Source organism: Pelmatolapia mariae, linkage group LG10_11, assembly GCF_036321145.2.
Source record: "Pelmatolapia mariae isolate MD_Pm_ZW linkage group LG10_11, Pm_UMD_F_2, whole genome shotgun sequence".
Lineage (NCBI taxonomy): Eukaryota > Metazoa > Chordata > Actinopteri > Cichliformes > Cichlidae > Pelmatolapia > Pelmatolapia mariae.
Genome location: NC_086236.1, coordinates 56923868 through 56935714, shown reverse-complemented (window position 1 = coordinate 56935714; position 11847 = coordinate 56923868). Strand labels below are relative to the sequence as shown.

General features: G+C 41.2%; 1 long non-coding RNA gene across 1 annotated transcript; it reads right to left on the bottom strand.

Moving 5' to 3' along the window:
• Positions 1–426: 426 nt before the first annotated feature.
• On the bottom strand, positions 427–3169 carry LOC134637413 (uncharacterized). The gene is made up of 3 exons (XR_010095112.1): positions 3024–3169; positions 2244–2412; positions 427–1378 (listed from the first exon to the last, which is right to left on the bottom strand). It is a non-coding gene; the product is annotated as an uncharacterized LOC134637413 (long non-coding RNA).
• Between the last annotated feature and the right edge of the window lie 8678 nt (positions 3170–11847).

Below are 11847 nucleotides of genomic sequence, written 5' to 3'. Positions count from 1 at the left end.
GGATCACTCTTCATTTGTAGGTTTTAGTGGACTCCTAGTACTGTGAAGTGGTTTTCATGGGACAAAGGCATTGTATTCCAAGATCTGGGAGATTGTAGAAATGAGCAGGAATGCCCTTCTTGCCATCTTTCCAGAAAAATAAGTGATCTGGAAGCTGTTAGGCTTACTTACAGCAGCAGCACTTTCTGCACCTGCATAAACTCCAGGACACATTTACTAACAGTGTTTGTTGCTGTGTGTGCTGCAGCTTTGAATTTTTTTTGAGAGTTAATATTTTGGCTATGGTGTCTTGTTATGAAATGTACAAGAGTAAAAGTGTTTTTAGCATGTGCTTCAAAGATAAGTTTGACTGGGAAACTCAAAGCTCAATAGTCTGTATCAACAAAAATTCACTGCAGCCTGTGTAATATTTGATGCGTCATAATTTATTCCAGTCTATCTTGCAAATACATATTTGCGTTGCAATGTCATGCACAAACACACACAACTATTAGATCCTTAAGATCAAACCTGTGTCATTCTTTTGGTCCAATGGAGTGTAGTAGTCAAAAGGAAAAGAAGTGAAGTGGCCACAAATGGCCAGGATAGAGCCCAGAGGGTTAATGCGTAAAATGTATAAAAATATTATCGATTACAGGGTAATACATTAATGTTAATAGCAACTGTAAGCTTTTTACTTTGAAGTTACAAATATAAAAAATGCTGTTACATTTACACTTACATTTTTTACTATAAGTATGGACATGGAAACAAGTGAACAACATTTTATAATAAGTTTAATTGGAATTCTGTACACTGAAAAAAAAACCTAACAACACATAAAAAACACAAACAAACAGCCAGTGCCTTCATCAGTCCATTAAATGCCAAACATCGCAAGTCCCTGCTCGTCAGCACATGCTTTTAAAAAAGCTCCATGTCCTCTGCAAACTGAAAAACAAAGAGGAAGAAGTCCCTCTACACAAAAACACTGCAGATGACAGGCCAGGCAAATATCTATTGATCTTTTTGAATGCCTCCTCATCATGTGAGCTTTGAAGTTTTTTTGGTTTGTTTTTTTGTAAGAAGACTAAGACCACAGTGAGGGCATTTTATTTTCATGGAATTTCCATAAGCCGCAGTTTCATTTAGCACAGAGGGTAGAACACATGAATGTTCTACCGAAGATTTCGATTCATTTAGATGCTGGAGACAAGACATGGAGAGGGAGATGGGACTCCACGAGAGTGCAGCGGGAGAGAGGCGGGGCTCCTCGGAGAGTTCAGTGGGGAGCAGTCCTGAATGCTGATGTGACAATAATTGCCTTGCCATATCCCCACGCTGTATGACTGTCATGTTACAGACAGGGCAGTGAAAGTGCACCGGCATATCATTTTGTCTGTAAGAGAGAAAAAACACAACAACAACAACAACATGTAATTTAAATGTAGTTGTATAGAATGCAATCAGTTTATCTAACAATCAGATTGTACATATTAACAAAAACAAACAACAGATTTGTAGCTGTCGCATTGAAATGTAATTATTATGTGATTGCAATGTTCAAAATTTGGTGTTTAATCTGGATTCATGTTGTGTTGTCGCCACCTACTGGTGGACCTGAGTGTGGCGCTTTGTGGTGCGCATGCTTTGGGGTGATGCTCAATTAAGCGCACATGTCACCAGAGACTGAGGGCTCGAGCCAGAAAGAGAAGGCTGGCTCGTGTAAAAGGTGGAAATATGGACGATATGGACTACAATTGCTCATGAATGTTCAGTAGAAAGGCGCACACGGTATGTCGGTGCATTTACTTTGTGTGTACGTTTTATTTGAATTGTAATTTTTCTTCTGCTGACGTAATATCTGTGTTTTCATTGATCATTTCACCATAGTTTTTCACGGTGTTTGCTGGTGAAAAGAAGATTAAAATACTGGCTACACATCAGTTGGAGCATGGCCCTTTATTCTACTTCGAACATGAAAAACCTTCAGGAGCAGTTGCAATATTGTACATATTAACAAAAATATCCAAGCTATCCTCAATAATGAAAGCAAAATGGTATGGATCACAAGAGCTGTCAAGAAATGTGGTGAACAGGAAATAAAAAATATTTAATGAAAACACTTTTTTCTCTTGCTGATGAATGCACTGAACTCTACAATGTGAAAAGCAACTTTTAAGTCAACAAAGAGACTGCAGAAGTGCTGAAAAGAAGTGCATATTTATAACTTTAACTATGAGGTATATTTAATACCAACATACCTTTGAAAGGCAAAGCATTTTTAATGTGTCCATTTATATGCTCCTCAATCTTTGCCCTGACAGTAGGGCTGAAAGTGGGGCACAGAGGGCAGTGAAAAAGTCTTCTGCAACATGTTGTGCATTCCTGCAATTCTGGCTTGGAGGCAGAATTCCAAACTGATATATCCATCTAAAACAGAGAGAAAACCAGATAAACACCATATACACATTTAAGTTCAGGTTTTAGCAGAAATAACACATTACAGTTAGCATGTAAGAGATTTGGGGAGAAAATTCTTTACAAAAACATAATTTACAAGAAACTTTTATTTGTGACATACGTATCTACTGACATATAACAGACAATTTAACAAAGGCTAAATAAAATCTGGGCAATAAAAAAGTAGAACAGAATGGAATAGAGAATATTAGTATTTATAAATGTATAAATCTCTTTGTGACAAACTTTACAATGTTGTTGCAGGTGGAATGAAAGACATGAATAAAGTGCAATATGCAGTAAATGGAACAATGTGCATTGATGTTACAGATAGTGAAAAGTAGTGAAGTGAATTTGTTCATAACAAGTAAAAATCAAATACGTTTGAAACTGACCACTAAATGCTAACCAGAGGTGTCAAAAGCACACACATTCCTTACTAAAGTTTAGATACCTCGGGGGTATGACGGTTGTTGTAGCACTAACAAAGTGCCAACGTAATCAGTGTAAGCAAACTAGATGATTGCTAGAATTATATAATTATTAACGGCAAATTTATACATGAAAGACTCTGTCCCAACCTTTACGATCGACTTGCAAGGTTTTCACAGTCGATGATCCACGGGATGGAGACCCACGCCGAGCGACGCCATCCCCAGGCGTGAGTCCGTGGCTGGTCCCCGTGAGCTGTACTCGGCTCTGGTGCGCCAGGGAACGACCAGCTGTCTACGTGAGGGGTACAGAGGACGCTCCACTGAAGGAGGGGCCCGAAAACTGTGATAAGTCACGCTAGGATCTTCCTGTTGAAACTTTCAAAATAAGAGCTTGTGCAACCGACCAGAAAATCATAAATATTTAAGACAGTTCTCTATTTATATTATATTATATTATATTATATTATATTATATTATATAAGTACTGTGCAAAAATCTCGAACCACCCTAAAATCTATAAAAATCTATCTTATAGTTGTCAAACTGTGTTACTGTTAAAATTTTTAATGGATTAAACTAAAGAAATGGAAATAAACGAGTTTTTGTGACAGGCTGCTAGTAACAGTGCCTAAAGATACGATTTATAATTGATTATTTTCTAAGCTGTTACCTGTAAACACAACACTGGTTCATCCCTTGAGTTACATGTCTTTGTAATTCTTGCGTCATTCATTGGTCAGTGTTAAGTGCTTTAAGAAACAAAAACCAATCCAATCAAAATGGTCAACATCCATGTGTTCTTCTTCTTTCTTCTTCTCGGTTTAGGTACAAAGGATGGACCGAGACAGACTTAAAAAAAAAAAAAAAAAAAAAAAAGCAGCCAACGTCCAAAGAAAAACCCTGAAATAACTTCAGGAAGCCTATTAGTCAAGACCACCTTAAAATTACAAGACACTCTGACTCCTCCTTTATTATTAAATATAATAAAGAAAATGTGTTATTATAATTAAGACAGAGGTATAAATTATTATGTGAAAAAGATATAAACCCAAAAGTATAACCGAATAATACAAAAAACAAACAAACAACATTTTCTTTTTCATCTCTGGTCATACTGGCTGCACATAAATAAAATACTTGTTTGTTTGTTTTAATAAAGATTTCCTTTCAAAATCCCCTTGCCTGACCTCTGTGTGATGAGTTTCTGTGTATCATCCGACCAGATGATAGACTGAGCTTCTGTGTGAGTAACAGGGATTTCATACCATAATCATGAACGGTATTACTACAGTGTTTTTATATTTAACATCTTAAAACTCACATGTGCTTCTGTTCATGTTTCCTGCGGGCTCTTATAATGATCTCTTTCACTTGCGTCGAAGGGGGGGAGGGCGCCCTCTAGTGGTTTTAAATGAAAACGCCAGACTCTTCCTTTCCACTAAAATCCCATCCATGCGCTCTTCTTCGTTCTTCTCCTCTGTTTCCTTCTTTCCACTTTCTACATAGCAGAGTTGAAGGAATGAGTTGTTAAAAAGGGTAAATAAAGACCACAGATGGATGATGGGTTAGTCCTTTGGGTCTGGACCTCTCACACTGGACCCCTGATGACCTGCTTACAATGACACTTTCCATAGGCAGGGTTTTTGGATGTGCTTTGTTTAAGGGCATTTGAGCATTTGCACTTCACAGAGAAACATTTTACATTTCACTTACAACACTAAATGACAGTTCAGATAAAGGACAAAGCCCCTACAATCAGTAAACCAGTTGGTCGGGACCTTTTCGACTGGTCACACAGCTCAGCAGCTGGCTGCCTTTGACATACTTCAAATATCATGGAGTTCTTTAAAAGGGATTTCCTTCTAAATCCTTTAAAGTGTGTCTGTGTGTATTTGTGTACGTATTGAGTATTTTAGGGCTCACATACTTGGACAAAACAACCTGCATTCCTGTAAAGTAGTTCTATCATTCATTTACATACACAGGAGTAGCTGTGATATGATATAATGCTCTATAACAATCAGTCATTGAGCCTTTCTCTGGTGTCTTTATGTACCTTAGTTTGGGGGATCTCTTTGGGGTTCTTTTGGTTCTTTTTTGAAGGACAGATTTTTGTGTGATTTATTTTAAGCTGTTTTTTTTCTTCTTCTTTTTTTGAAAACTTATCTGGACAGTAGATGCTGCTGCTTTCTCATAAGCCTACCATAGAACATGTTTTTAAGAATACTTTTATACTTTCCACAGGTTTAGGACTGTGTTTATGGGAATTTTTGACCAGTGCATTTGTGAGGTCAGACACTGATGTTGGACGAGAAGTCAAGCTCTTCCACATCTTTACGAGCCTTGCTTTGGTCACAGGTTACAGTCATGCTGGAACAGGGAGGGGGCATCCCCAAACTGTTGCCACAAAGTTGGGAGCATGAAATTGTCCAAAATGTGTCGGTATGCTGAAGCATTAAGAGTTCCTTTCACTGAAACAAAGGGACCAAACAGAACTCGCAGAAACTGCCAAACCCAGTCTCATCCATCAGACTGCCAGATGCAGAAGCATGAACACATCTCCACTGCTCTAGAGTCCAGTGGCAGCATGTTTTACTGCATCCGACATTTTGCATTGTACTTGGTGATGTAAGGGTTGGATGCAGCTGCTCGGCCTTGGAAACCCATTCCTGAAGCTCTCTACACACTGTTCTTGAGTTAACCTGAAAGCCACGTGAGCTTTGGAGGTCTGTAAACTGACAATGCAGACAGTTGGTGTCCCCTGTGCACCTCAGCATCCGCTGACCCTGCACTGTGATTTTATGTGGTCTACCATTTCCTTAGCTGAGTTGCTGTCATTCCCAATCACTTCCACTTTGTTATAATACCCCTAACAGTTGACTGTGGAATATTTAGTAGTGCGCAGGTGCATCCTATCACGGCACCATGCTGGAATTCACTGAGCACCTGAGAGCAACCCACTCTTCCACAGATTGTTGTAGAAGTCTGCATGCCTCGGTGCTTGATTTTATGCACCTATGACCTTGGAAGTGAATCGAACACCTGAATTCAGTGATTCGGATTTGCAAGTGAATACTTTTGGCAATACAGTGTAGCATGAGCTGAGGCCTGCAAGGATTATGAAAGGGAAATAAACTAATGCAAGGAATCAGACATAAGTAAGAAGCTCCAAAGACACCCCCAAGCTAGGTACAACAATGAAACCCATCGAAAAATCCAAATATGGAAGAAGAATACCAAATGTACCAAAGCTACTTCTATGACCTCACTCTCTTATTCCACATGAAATAAAATTTGCCTACCAAGCATCATTTCAGTTCCTCAGTTACAGAAGCGATACTTTTTTCTCTGGTTGTGAGATATTAAAATGTGAATAAAACTTGGTGGGCAGGGGTTTAACAAATACGTCATCAGTGTCTTTGTGGTTTTAGCTTCAGACCATTAACCTCTGCAAAGCAAGCATCTGCACTTTTTAAACATGTGAACTGAAACTCTGATAAACCACAAACCTGATAATTGTCACGTTATCAGGAAAGAGCAGATCGTGCCTTAAAAGGATGCAATGTGACACTGTTGTAAACATGACCCTCATGCCTCATACCTGCACTGCTGCTAAGATAAATGAATTCTCCATTTCTGATTAAAGATTTTACTGACGCGATTACAAATTAATCATTGGTAAACCCACAAGTTTGAGTTTACCATTGTTTAGTTTATTGTTCACAATAAATTATATTCCTTTGGTATACTTTGTATTTTCTTGGGGAAGGGTGGGGGAGGGGACGTCATGCTGTGGAATCTTTGTCTTTATGGCGCTTTATCTGTGAGTCACACAAAGTCAAAGTTTAACAGGAAATGAAATCATGGATGTGATGTGATGTGACTGTAAACAAATAAACTAACATTTTAGACCTTTTAAGGCTAACGCGGTGAAGATTTTAATTGCTCGCGTGTCTCTTGTGAAATTATACCGTGACTTACCAGTCCTGAATACTGAACTCTGACACATACTGACTTTATATAACCACAATATAAAATGAGAAATGATAAGCTGCACAAATAAAGGCAAAATTCACACATGAAATGATAACTAAGAATTAGATTGTAGAGTATTATTATCCTGAAGTAATTCCATGCCACTGAGAGAGAATTTCTGTGTTTCTGTGTTTTATCAGGAAAATAAATGATCAAAGTTCAAGGAGCATTTTATTACAGTATCTGGTGTAACTTTATATAAAGTTTGAGACACTTGTCCTGACTTGTCTCAGGTTCACAAGATAAATCAGGTGGATAATCAGACAACTAATGGGCTTATTGATTTTCTATTTTTACTTTTTAGTGAAACACATCATTGGGCAATGCACAATAAAATACACTCACAGGTCACTTTATTTGGTCCACCTTGCTACTACAGGGCTGGTTGTCCTGTTTGTCTTCAGAACTGTTTTAAATCTTTATGACAGAGATTCAACGAGGTGCCAGAAACATTCCTCAGAGATTTCGATCCATATCAACATGACAGCATCATACAGCCGCCTCAGATTTGTTGGCTGAGCATCCGTCATGAGAATCTTTGGTTTAGTTGCTACTAAGGAGCACAAAGGCACCTAGAAAATACTCCCACACTTTACACCATCACCTCAACCACAACCGTGAACCACTGATATAAGACAGGATGGTTTTATTCTTTCATGTTGTTTACACCAAGTTCTGACCAGCGAACGTGCTTCCACTTTATTCTACTCCACTGTCTGATTTTGGTGAACCAGTGTGAACTGTAGCCTCAGTTTCTTGTTTTTAGCTCACAGTAGAGGAATCAGTGAATGAATCTCAGATATATTGTTGCTCTAATGTTTGATTTGCATTTAAGATGTCTCATCTTTGCACAATATCTTCAACATCTTCACCAGCTTCACCTGGAAAGATTTTTGAGCAGGTGAGCCTTGTGAAAATGCTGACTGACAGAGATTCTTGTCTTCTTTATGTACTTAAAAAATATGTCTTGTCTAATTGTATTCACCTGCTGTAGTAATCCATAAAATGGAAATATGGGAATGTGAAAGTTCAAAAACATATGCACTCATGAGGATTGCTTTACCTGCAGAAGTTCATTACTCATTACTGTTCATAATGATACCTGAGCGCACTTAACCCCGGTCATAGAGGACAGTGTGAATCAAGTCTTCACTTCAGCCACCTTGGCCATTAAACACAGACATTTCACCCGTGGAAAGCTTTGGTTTGTTTTCAGCTGCTGTTTAGTTGTGACAGTCAGACAAAGAGTTAAAATCACAGGAAGGAAACATATGAACGGTGGGCTCATACAGTAGAGAGCCAGTGACGAATAATAACTAATAATTAAATATGATAGATATGACATCATATATTTCCTGTTAGCATTCCTTTGATGTTACCAAACACAAAGGTTAGAGGACACAATGTGCAGCTACTGTATGTAAACATGGAGGTCACGCGATGCAGGTGTTGCTGAGAGTTAGTTATATCAGTAGAAATGACTCCTTGGATTAACTTTTAGTTTTCGCAGTATGAGCTCAGCTTGTGTCACATGATTTGCAGAGGGAGCTGCTGCTGCTCTGGTTTCCCTGAGGGTGAAGCGAAGGATGAAATGAGGGTGTGCTGCCTGACTGTGCTTCTTTAGAACTAGCAAAAGCAGAGTCATTGTGGTCATTTGAAATATTTTTTTTATCAGACACAAGAGAACTGTTTGTAAATCACTCAACCTCAGCATAAATATGTGACTGCAGAATAAACAAAACCCTCTGCATGTCCTCCTTCACTACATCCTGGAGTCCCTCCTGCCTGGCAGCTCCAGCTTCAACATCCTTTGTCCAGTATATACACTGTCCCTCGTCTGCACGTGTGCAAACCATCTCAGACTCACTTCTATAACTTTGTCTCCAAACTGCTCAACCTGAGCCATTCCTGTGATGTACCCATTTTTAATCTTACCATGTTGTAAATCTTCCATTTACCTCTTGCTGCCATCCTTCTGTCATAAATCACTCCTCACACTCATCTCCGCTCACTCCACCCTGCCTGCACTCTCTTCTTCACCTCTCTTTGTCTGTTGTTTTGTAACCCAAGTATTTAAACTCATCCACCTTCACTAATCTTTACACCCTGCATCTGTTACACCTGCCTCCCTCTCATTCACACTGACTTTTATTCCTCTTCTCTCCAGAGCATACCTCCACCTCTCCAGGCTGTCCTTCATCTGCTCTCTGGTCTCACTACAGATCATAGTCCACAGAGACTCCTACCTGACCTCATCTGTCAGTCTGTCCACAACCTCGCCTTGAACTCCAACTCCTACAGCACACATCGCCACTATCTCACTGTCCTCCTACATGTCTCTTCTTCAGTCACCTTTCTTACTCACTATGTGTTAATAGACCTCTCTGCATTGAATCATACTTGTTATTAATCTCTGGCTCTCTTCCACAGCATGTCTTTTGTCCTGTCTTCCTTTTCTCACCCCAACTGGTCGCGGCAGATGGCGCCCCTCCCTGAGCCTGGTTCTGCTGGAGGTTTTCCTTCCCATTGTCACCAAAGCGCTTGCTCATATGGGTGATTGTTGTCACGTCATTTGGACAAACCACTCTTCATCCTCTTCATAACTGCCCTCACTTCCTCCTAACTAATAGATAGATACTTTAGAATAGGATACCGTTTATTGTAAATATACACATGTTGTACAAAAGGCCAGCCAGTCGGCGGCACTGACGAACAGAGCCACATCTGCCGAGTAAATACATCAGCACACAACTGCTGACCAGCCAATGAGCCGTGAGGCAACCCATCCTCTTCACCAATCAGAAAACACAATTCTACCTCATCATTACGCACACACGTCGACGCAGAGAGTTCGGTCGGAGCTGCAGGTGTGGAGAGTCAGCAGAGTTTTACTCACCGTGTGGATTTTCGTTTCTTCTAATGCTGTTAGCGGTGTGCGTCCATGAGACTGTAAGTTTCTGTGTTGTGTCCTGTTTGTTCTTTGCTGCGGCCATTGTCCACTCTTGTCCACCCTTGTTTAAATCCTCGGCGCACACTTTGTTTACCGAATGTTACTGCCGTTTACTGCGAAGCAGCCTCTGCCGTGCGGTCATTTAGGGACCGTCACTAATTTCTCATGTTAGCCCTAGTGTAAAGTGCCTAGTCAGAATTTATGTAAATAGTAAGATTAGCATTTGTTGATACTCCCTTACTTTGGTTGAATGTTTCACTACTCAGTATTGTTTGTATTGTTGTATTACACATTTAATTCACTCTGTTCACATAATTATATAAGACTTTTATGTTCTTTCCAACAGAAACCACACCACACCACACACCATCACTTCACCACACGGCATATAGCATTTTACAGCCTGTTAAATCCCCTCACTCACATTATGGATGTGTACCTCGGCTTCGTGTCAAATAAATGAGTGAACGACATATACCTGAGTGGCAGTGGATTTTGTGGATAAGCCATCTGTTCTTATTGGACAACCCTGTTGAGACTGTGGATTCATAGAGTCAGCACCTTGTCATCTTTATTATTCATAGTCAGGAGGTCAAGTCCATCCCTCTTAACGTGACATCCTCCATTACATGGTCCTTCGAGCCGGATCTTCAGTTTCACAGGCAAGATGGCTTTCTCATCCACTCCTCGTCCTCGTCGCGATGGTCATCGCCCTCGTTACCTCGATGACTTCTTGGTGCAGTTGCCAAGGAGATCACTGCCACAGGTGCATGTGTCACACAACCCCTCCCCTGACGATCATGGGGCACATCCCAACACCTCAGCTACTCCAGCTGACCAGACCTCTCAGCATGGCACCTCAGACGTGATATTATCAGCACTGAGAGAAATGCAGGAAGATAATAACCAGCTCAGATGAGAGGTTCATACTCTGCTTGGGGCTCTCTCTCTCCGGTCCTCAGCCCTCCAGACGTCGCCAGCTCCTCAACCTTCTGCATTAGGCCCCCGTACCCAGGACCAGAGGCAGTCCTTGTGGACTGATTCAATGCCTCAGTCTCCTCATCCTGACCATGCCTCCAGGCACTACCCACAAACTGTACGTTCCTTTCACATACCAGAGGATGACATACAGGATTTACCTTGGCCAGAGGCATCGCTTCCACTTGATCCTCAGAGTGCTGAGCCATTCCCTGTTCCACCACCTCCGGTGTCAGAAATTCCTGCTAGTGCAGCAGCCTCAGCTCCTTTCAGATGTACGTCACCTTATCAGTACAGTCAACTTCCTGTGACTGAACAGGTCAGGAAAATTAAGGTGAAGGACGAGTATGGCCTTGGAGCATGTGTGAAGAGGCAGGTCACCCCTGAATATGCAGAGCCATACACCTATCAGCACCAAGAACCAGAAAGTTTCCGGGAGATGACTGGGGACCCGCCTCGCTGGCCTCCAGCTGATTCCAAAGTCTGTAGGAAATATGGTCAGCATGAACCTCTACCGAGTACAGAGACCGTGTACAGGGGACCGACACCACACATTCCATACTTCACGTCTGATGACCCCAGCCAGTTCGCTCGTTTGCGAATGGCCCTTGACAATATCCTGCCTCACGATGCAACTGAACGTTTCAAATACCAGATCCTAGTCGATCACCTCAAGTTGGAAGACGCCCTCCTGATTGCCGATTCCTACAGTAATAGCCGCTACCCATACAGCCAGACCATGTCATCTCTTATAGAGCTGTATGGTCAACCGCACAAACTTGCCCTGCAGCGGATCACCGACGTGTTGTCGGAGTCTCCGGTACGGAGTGGCGACAGCCGAGCGTTCCGTCTTTTCGCCCTTAAAGTGAGGGCTCTCGTGGGAATGTTGGAACAGCTCGGGAAAGAGGGGAGAGCAGAACTAGAGTGTGGGTCACACGTCACCAGACTGCTGTCCAAACTGCCACACAGTCTTCAAGCGCAGTTTAAGCGGTTCATCAATCCTCTTCA